Source organism: Eptatretus burgeri, chromosome 10 (genome assembly GCF_056783735.1).
Source record: "Eptatretus burgeri isolate ZD-2024b chromosome 10, Ebu_testis_v1, whole genome shotgun sequence".
Classification (NCBI taxonomy): domain Eukaryota; kingdom Metazoa; phylum Chordata; class Myxini; order Myxiniformes; family Myxinidae; genus Eptatretus; species Eptatretus burgeri.
In genome coordinates, this window is record NC_140970.1 from 49,234,319 (window position 1) to 49,244,318 (window position 10,000).

At 41.8% G+C, this 10,000-nt stretch overlaps 1 protein-coding gene and 1 long non-coding RNA gene across 8 annotated transcripts in view; one reads left to right on the forward strand and one right to left on the reverse strand.

The window, feature by feature from the left end:
• LOC147018519 (FERM domain-containing protein 4A-like) overlaps positions 1–10,000 on the reverse strand; it is a 370,473-nt gene that overhangs the window by 105,645 nt on the left and 254,828 nt on the right. The window lies entirely within an intron of this gene.
• LOC147018521 (uncharacterized) overlaps positions 306–10,000 on the forward strand; it is an 11,980-nt gene continuing 2,285 nt past the window's right edge. Inside the window, exons 1-2 of the long non-coding RNA XR_015062433.1 lie at positions 306–362; positions 485–601. This is a non-coding gene — a long non-coding RNA (uncharacterized LOC147018521). The remainder of the gene's footprint in view (positions 363–484; positions 602–10,000) is intronic.

The following is a 10,000-nucleotide window of genomic DNA, read 5'->3' on the forward strand; positions in this document are numbered from 1 at the left end:
GGCATGGCAGCCCGGCCACTCTTTCCGCACCATTGGCTAACCACCGTCGTGATGTCAATGGAACCACCGCCCGGCCTCTTCTGCCTCGTACCCGCCCCGGGCAACCCGGCCCTCCTGCTCAACTCCCTGAAACCACAAACAAAACTCGATTCATTGTGCGAACTGTGGGAGGAGCCAGCGAACTGTGGGAGGAGCCAGCGAAGTGTGGGAGGAGCCAGCGAAGTGTGGGAGGAGCCAGCCAACTGTGGGAGGAGCCAGCGAAGTGTGGGAGGAGCCAAGATGTCAAAGCCCAGTGTGGCTTCGTCCGTCAACGATGGACATACATTACAAGGGAAGAAACAATTGGACACACGGCACATCAGGTTACATATTTATTTAATTATTTATTGGCGTTTTATTTACAATAACATCCACATATTTGGCTTGATCTACTTTTACATACGGCACTTCATTGTTTGGCCGTTCTGTCGCTCCCGAAGCGCAGAATAATCTTGCGAAAGACACCGTGGGATCGATGATATCCACATGGCTGCTGCAGGTGAAGCAACCCTGACCGAGTGATCGGGAATGGGTCCACGACGGATCACACCACCGACTGGGAGTGAGCAAGCCGCACGAGTGATCAATCCAATTCGGGCTGTTCGTCCGTGTGCTGTTTTTACCAACATGATTACCTGCGCCTTGTTATACCATACGCGGTATCGTTTTACCATATGGTTTTACCATACGCGTGCTTGTACCATGGTTTTACCTGGTTTTTACCATGGTTTTACCTGCTGTATGGTTTTACCATACGTGTGCTTGTACCATGGTTTTACCTGGGTTTTTTTTTACCATAGGTGTACCATGGTTTTTACCATGGTTTTACCTGCGGTATGGTTTTACCATACGCGTGCTTGTACCATGGTTTTACCTGCGGTATGGTTTTACCATACGCATGCTTGTACCATGGTTTTACATGTTTTTTACCATAGGTGTACCATGGTTTTACTTGCGGTATGGTTTTACCATACGCGTGCTTGTACCATGGTTTTACCTGGTTTTTTTACCATGGTTTTTACCATGGTTTTACCTGCGGTATGGTTTTACCATACGCGTGCTTGGACCATGGTTTTACCTGGTTTTTACCATGGTTTTACCTGCGGTATGGTTTTACCATACACGTGCTTGTACCATGGTTTTACCTGGTTTTTTTTTACCATAGGTGTACCATGGTTTTATCTGCGATATGGTTTTACCATACGCATGCTTGTACCATGGTTTTACCTGTTTTTTTTTTTACCATGGTTGTTACCATGGTTTTACCTGCAATATTGTTTTACCCTACGCATGCTTGTACCATGGTTTTACCTGCGGTATGGTTTTACCATACGCATGCTTGTACCATGGTTTTACATGTTTTTTACCATAGGTGTACCATGGTTTTACTTGCGGTATGGTTTTACCATACGCGTGCTTGTACCATGGTTTTACCTGGTTTTTTACCATGGTTTTTACCATGGTTTTACCTGCGGTATGGTTTTACCATACGCGTGCTTGGACCATGGTTTTACCTGGTTTTTACCATGGTTTTACCTGCGGTATGGTTTTACCATACACGTGCTTGTACCATGGTTTTACCTGGTTTTTTTTACCATAGGTGTACCATGGTTTTATCTGCGATATGGTTTTACCATACGCATGCTTGTACCATGGTTTTACCTGTTTTTTTTTACCATGGTTGTTACCATGGTTTTACCTGCAATATTGTTTTACCCTACGCATGCTTGTACCATGGTTTTACCTGCGGTATGGTTTTACCATACGCATGCTTGTACCATGGTTTTTACCATGGTTTTACCTGCGGTATGGTTTTACCATACGCATGCTTGTACCATGGTTTTACATGTTTTTTACCATAGGTGTACCATGGTTTTACTTGCGGTATGGTTTTACCATACGCGTGCTTGTACCATGGTTTTACCTGGTTTTTTACCATGGTTTTTAGCATGGTTTTACCTGCGGTATGGTTTTACCATACGCGTGCTTGGACCATGGTTTTACCTGGTTTTTACCATAGGTGTACCATGGTTTTACCTGCGGTATGGTTTTACCATACGCATGCTTGTACCATGGTTTTACCTGTTTTTTACCATGGTTTTACCTGCGGTATAGTTTTACCATACGTGTGCTTGTACCATGGTTTTACCTGGGTTTTTACCATGGTTTTTACCATGGTTTTACCTGCGGTATGGTTTTACTATACGCATGCTTGTACCATGGTTTTACCATGGTTTTTACCATGGTTTTACCTGGTTTTACCATACGCGTGCTTGTACCATGGTTTTACCTGGGTTTTTTTTTACCATGGTTTTACCTGCGGTCTGGTTTTACCATACGCGTGCTTGTACCATGGTTTTACCTGGTTTTTACCATGGTTTTACCTGCTGTATGGTTTTACCATACGCGTGCTTGTACCATGGTTTTACCTGGGTTTTTTTACCATAGGTGTACCATGGTTTTTACCATGGTTTTACCTGCGGTATGGTTTTACCATACGCGTGCTTGTACCATGGTTTTACCTGCGGTATGGTTTTACCATACGCATGCTTGCACCATGGTTTTACATGTTTTTTACCATAGGTGTACCATGGTTTTACTTGCGGTATGGTTTTACCATACGCGTGCTTGTACCATGGTTTTACCTGGTTTTTTTACCATGGTTTTTACCATGGTTTTACCTGCGGTATGGTTTTACCATACGCGTGCTTGTACCATGGTTTTACCTGTTTTTTTACCATGGTTTTACCTGCAATATGGTTTTACCATACGCATGCTTGTACCATGGTTTTACCTGGTTTTTACCATGGTTTTTACCATGGTTTTACCTGCGGTATGGTTTTACCATACGCGTGCTTGTACCATGGCTTTACATGTTTTTTTTACCATAGGTGTACCATGGTTTTTACCATGGTTTTACCTGCGGTATGGTTTTACCATACGCGTGCTTGTACCATGGTTTTACCTGGTTTTTTACCATAGGTGTACCATGGTTTTTACCATGGTTTTACCTGCGGTATGGTTTTACCATACGCGTGCTTGTACCATGGTTTTACCTGCGGTATGGTTTTACCATACGCGTGCTTGTACCATGGTTTTACATGTTTTTTACCATAGGTGTACCATGGTTTTACCTGCGGTATGGTTTTACCATACGCGTGCTTGTACCATGGTTTTACATGTTTTTTACCATAGGTGTACCATGGTTTTACTTGCGGTATGGTTTTACCATACGCGTGCTTGTACCATGGTTTTACCTGTTTTTTTTTTACCATGGTTTTACCTGGTTTTACCATACGCGTGCTTGTACCATGGTTTTACCTGGTTTTTACCATGGTTTTACCTGCGGTATGGTTTTACCATACGCGTGCTTGTACCATGGTTTTACCTGTTTTTTTTACCATGGTTTTACCTGGTTTTACCATACGCGTGCTTGTACCATGGTTTTACCTGGTTTTTACCATGGTTTTACCTGCGGTATGGTTTTACCATACGCGTGCTTGTACCATGGTTTTACCTGGTTTTTACCATGGTTTTACCTGCTGTATGGTTTTACCATACGCGTGCTTGTACCATGGTTTTACCTGGGTTTTTTACCATAGGTGTACCATGGTTTTTACCATGGTTTTACCTGCGGTATGGTTTTACCATACGCGTGCTTGTACCATGGTTTTACCTGCGGTATGGTTTTACCATACGCATGCTTGTACCATGGTTTTACATGTTTTTTACCATAGGTGTACCATGGTTTTACTTGCGGTATGGTTTTACCATACGCGTGCTTGTACCATGGTTTTACCTGGTTTTTTACCATGGTTTTTACCATGGTTTTACCTGCGGTATGGTTTTACCATACGCGTGCTTGGACCATGGTTTTACCTGGTTTTTACCATGGTTTTACCTGCGGTATGGTTTTACCATACGCATGCTTGTACCATGGTTTTACCTGTTTTTTACCATGGTTTTACCTGCGGTATAGTTTTACCATACGTGTGCTTGTACCATGGTTTTACCTGGGTTTTTACCATGGTTTTTACCATGGTTTTACCTGCGGTATGGTTTTACCATACGCATGCTTGTACCATGGTTTTACCATGGTTTTTACCATGGTTTTACCTGGTTTTACCATACGCGTGCTTGTACCATGGTTTTACCTGGGTTTTTTTTACCATGGTTTTACCTGCGGTATGGTTTTACCATACGCGTGCTTGTACCATGGTTTTACCTGGTTTTTACCATGGTTTTACCTGCTGTATGGTTTTACCATACGCGTGCTTGTACCATGGTTTTACCTGGGTTTTTTTTACCATAGGTGTACCATGGTTTTTACCATGGTTTTACCTGCGGTATGGTTTTACCATACGCGTGCTTGTACCATGGTTTTACCTGCGGTATGGTTTTACCATACGCATGCTTGCACCATGGTTTTACATGTTTTTTACCATAGGTGTACCATGGTTTTACTTGCGGTATGGTTTTACCATACGCGTGCTTGTACCATGGTTTTACCTGGTTTTTTTACCATGGTTTTTACCATGGTTTTACCTGCGGTATGGTTTTACCATACGCGTGCTTGGACCATGGTTTTACCTGGTTTTTACCATGGTTTTACCTGCGGTATGGTTTTACCATACGCGTGCTTGTACCATGGTTTTACCTGGTTTTTTTTACCATAGGTGTACCATGGTTTTATCTGCGATATGGTTTTACCATACGCATGCTTGTACCATGGTTTTACCTGTTTTTTTTACCATGGTTTTTACCATGGTTTTACCTGCAATATTGTTTTACCCTACGCATGCTTGTACCATGGTTTTACCTGGTTTTTTACCATGGTTTTACCTGCAATATGGTTTTACCATACGCATGCTTGTACCATGGTTTTACCTGTTTTTTTACCATGGTTTTTACCATGGTTTTACCTGCGGTATGGTTTTACCATACGCGTGCTTGTACCATGGTTTTACATGTTTTTTTTTACCATAGGTGTACCATGGTTTTTACCATGGTTTTACCTGCGGTATGGTTTTACCATACGCGTGCTTGTACCATGGTTTTACCTGGTTTTTTACCATAGGTGTACCATGGTTTTTACCATGGTTTTACCTGTGGTATGGTTTTACCATACGCGTGCTTGTACCATGGTTTTACCTGCGGTATGGTTTTACCATACGCGTGCTTGTACCATGGTTTTACATGTTTTTTACCATAGGTGTACCATGGTTTTACCTGCGGTATGGTTTTACCATACGCGTGCTTGTACCATGGTTTTACCTGCGGTATGGTTTTACCATACGCATGCTTGTACCATGGTTTTACATGTTTTTTTACCATAGGTGTACCATGGTTTCACTTGCGGTATGGTTTTACCATACGCGTGCTTGTATCATGGTTTTACCTGGTTTTTTTACCATGGTTTTTACCATGGTTTTACCTGAGGTATGGTTTTACCATACGCGTGCTTGGACCATGGTTTTACCTGGTTTTTACCATGGTTTTACCTGCGGTATGGTTTTACCATACGCGTGCTTGTACCATGGTTTTACCTGGTTTTTTTTTTACCATAGGTGTACCATGGTTTTATCTGCGATATGGTTTTACCATACGCATGCTTGTACCATGGTTTTACCTGTTTTTTTACCATGGTTTTTACCATGGTTTTACCTGCAATATTGTTTTACCCTACGCATGCTTGTACCATGGTTTTACCTGGTTTTTTTACCATGGTTTTTACCATGGTTTTACCTGCGGTATGGTTTTACCATACGCGTGCTTGTACCATGGTTTTACATGTTTTTTTTACCATAGGTGTACCATGGTTTTTACCATGGTTTTACCTGCGGTATGGTTTTACCATACGCGTGCTTGTACCATGGTTTTACATGTTTTTTTTACCATAGGTGTACCATGGTTTTACCTGCGGTATGGTTTTACCATACGCGTGCTTGTACCATGGTTTTACCTGCGGTATGGTTTTACCATACGCATGCTTGTACCATGGTTTTACATGTTTTTTTACCATAGGTGTACCATGGTTTCACTTGCGGTATGGTTTTACCATACGCGTGCTTGTACCATGGTTTTACCTGGTTTTTACCATGGTTTTTACCATGGTTTTACCTGCGGTATGGTTTTACCATACGCGTGCTTGGACCATGGTTTTACCTGGTTTTTACCATGGTTTTACCTGCGGTATGGTTTTACCATACGCGTGCTTGTACCATGGTTTTACCTGTTTTTTTTACCATAGGTGTACCATGGTTTTATCTGCGATATGGTTTTACCATACGCATGCTTGTACCATGGTTTTACCTGTTTTTTTACCATGGTTTTTACCATGGTTTTACCTGCAATATTGTTTTACCCTACGCATGCTTGTACCATGGTTTTACCTGGTTTTTTACCATGGTTTTTACCATGGTTTTACCTGCGGTATGGTTTTACCATACGCGTGCTTGTACCATGGTTTTACCTGGTTTTTTACCATAGGTGTACCATGGTTTTTACCATGGTTTTACCTGCGGTATGGTTTTACCATATGCGTGCTTGTACCATGGTTTTACCTGCGGTATGGTTTTACCATACGCGTGCTTGTACCATGGTTTTACATGTTTTTTTTTTACCATAGGTGTACCATGGTTTTACCATGGTTTTACCTGCGGTATGGTTTTACCATACGCGTGCTTGTACCATGGTTTTACCTGGTTTTTTACCATGGTTTTTACCATGGTTTTACCTGCGGTATGGTTTTACCATACGCGTGCTTGTACCATGGTTTACCTGGTTTTTTTACCATAGGTGTACCATGCTTTTTACCATGGTTTTACCTGCGGTATGGTTTTACCATACGCGTACTTGTACCATGGTTTTACCTGCGGTATGGTTTTACCATACGCGTGCTTGTAGCATGGTTTTACCTGCGGTATGGTTTTACCATACGCGTGCTTGTCCCATGGTTTTACCTGGTTTTTTACCATGGTTTTTTACCATGGTTTTACCTGCGGTATGGTTTTACCATATGCGTGCTTCTACCATGGTTTTACCTGGTTTTTTTTACCATAGGTGTACCATGGTTTTACCATGGTTTTACCTGCGGTATGGTTTTACCATACGCATGCTTGTTCCATGGTTTTACCTGTTTTTTACCATGGTTTTACCTGCGGTATAGTTTTACCATACGTGTGCTTGTACCATGGTTTTACCTGGGTTTTTTACCATGGTTTTTACCATGGTTTTACCTGCGGTATGGTTTTACCATACGCGTGCTTGTACCATGGTTTTACCTGGGTTTTTTTTTACCATGGTTTTACCTGCGGTATGGTTTTACCATACGCATGCTTGTACCATGGTTTTACCTGGTTTTTTACCATGGTTTTTACCATGGTTTTACCTGCGGTATAGTTTTACCATACGCGTGCTTGTACCATGGTTTTACCTGGGTTTTTTACCATGGTTTTACCATGGTTTTTACCATGGTTTTACCTGCGGTATGGTTTTACCATACGCGTGCTTGTACCATGGTTTTCCCTGGGTTTTTTTTACCATGGTTTTACCATGGTTTTACCTGTGGTATAGTTTTACCATACGCGTGCTTGTACCATGGTTTTACCTGGTTTTTTACCATAGGTGTACCATGGTTTTTACCATGGTTTTACCTGCGGTATGGTTTTACCATACGCATGCTTGTACCATGGTTTTACCTGGTTTTTTACCATGGTTTTACCTGCCGTATAGTTTTACCATACGTGTTCTTGTACCATGGTTTTATCTGGGTTTTTTACCATGGTTTTACCATGGTTTTACCTGCGGTATGGTTTTACCATACGCGTGCTTGTACCATGGTTTTACCTGGGTTTTTTTACCATGGTTTTACCATGGTTTTACCTGCGGTATGGTTTTACCATCCATACTCAAGGTCAAACTTCTAAAATCATCAATTTCAATCTGGAAAATAATCAATTTTTATCCGATTGATGAGCTTTGATCAAGATTGTCAATTTTAATCTTCACGAAATGGACAATTTGATGTATCCATGGCAACCTTTGTAAGGGGGGGGGGTGGATTTTGCAAGTATCGTGCTCTGCACGTCGTCTGTTTCTTGTTTTTTTTATTCATGAGAGAACATGTTTACGGGATGTTAATATGGGCCGAATATAAAGACCACGAGAGAAAAGTTATCGGGGGATGCAACCAATGATACTCGAGAAAGGACTTTCTCAAAGGCAGCGTGCAACCGAGGACAGCGGCAGACACGCTCTGGTCAACACTCGAGTCCACATCGACGTCTTTCTCAAAAAAATTCTGATTAACATTGCATTTGCTGAAACATGTTTACTGCAAGCAGACACGATCGTAACATTAAGCCTGGTGGTCGTATGGCAGCTTAGCTGCCGGGGTAGCTATCATTTATTGAAGCGCGACTGTGTCGCTGACGCAGTGCCCCTCTTCCAGTACACGCACTGGAACTGGCACTCATTTTGCCAACCTCGGAAGGATGACAGGCTGAGTCAACCCCCTTGTGTATTAATTCAGTGGCCAACGGGGCTTGAACTCAGGACCCTAGAATCCCAAGCTGCCACCCTAACCACCACCCTAACCACTGAGCCAACATCAGGCTGACTAACATTAAGCCTTAAAGCAATGGTTAAATTTCCAGTGTGGTGCGGCAGCAGCAGCAATTCATTTGGCAATTTGTTTTTTTTGTTGTTGCTGACTACAATTGATAAAAAAAACGAGAGTTCAGAAAACACCCCACGGAGTCTTGAGAAATAGGACATGTGGAAGCGTCTTTTCACCTCTTGCTTTGCGTTTCTGAGCACGATCTATATTTCCCACGAGCCATGATTTTCGCTGAATCTCCATATTCCCCAACACTCAGAGTGCAAGCGGCGAATTTGTTCGGTCGAGATGGCAGAAGATTTTGGCCAAGTACTGCACTGCTAAACTGGAAGTTTTTGTAAATGGTAAGAAAGCAATTTATGTTCTGCAATTTTCAATTATAAAATTCAATAAAAACAAAATTAATTTTTTGAAGGTCAGAGGAAAAAAAAAACCTTTTCAGAAGTTTCCCACCACTGATGCACCTTTGTTTTACACCACTTCATTTAACACGTCAAATTAGTTCTTCATGCATGTTGTTTGCGTGCTTTATGACATCCCCAAAAACAGTATGTTTCCTGTTTCGAATGGTATTCAATTTTGTCTGACTGCCAGGCAGACAGAGTTAAAGAAATAAATAAATACCTACTCCTCTGTGTGCATGCGTGATCGGGATGAGATTCCGCACAATTTGCCAAATTCAGAGCCAAAATACTGCTAAACTGCAGGTTTGCGTTCCGATTCATGCTCTCGTGTTCAAGATATACCATTCATTTCAAATAAAGTTGTTCCTCGATCCTAGACTGATGTCTGTAGACAGACAAAGTGAACCAATTGCTTCACCCCGCTTTTCACTTTGTGCGCACACAGCCTAAAAATGGCACGTCGTGGTGCTTAACATACTCTTTCCAAAACGTTCCGGGTCATTAGCAATAAGTACCATGTTTTAACCTTGTAACCAAGTACAGTGAGTATACATGTCCTGTTCATTAAAATATCTATCTTGCCCAATTTGATTCCTGAGAGAATAATGAAATATTGGAAATAACAAATAAAAGAGGGGTAGAGTGAGGAGGTAGAGTGTATCAAAAAGTTTCAGAGGGAAACATGAAAGTCAATGGTGATTCAATGGAAAATTCTGTCTACCAGTTCTTTGTACTTTTTGATGAGAAGAGTAGACATTTAATTACCATGTCTTCACCAACCTGAATTTCACTCTTGTTATATGAAATACCAGCGGACATACAATTCAAGGACGAGTGATAGGGTAGGATGGTATTTTGTTAGATGGGAGGACCATATAACACCAACTAGAATGGCACTCGGTGGAGCGCATACCTCTGGCAGGCTGAACGGTTTACA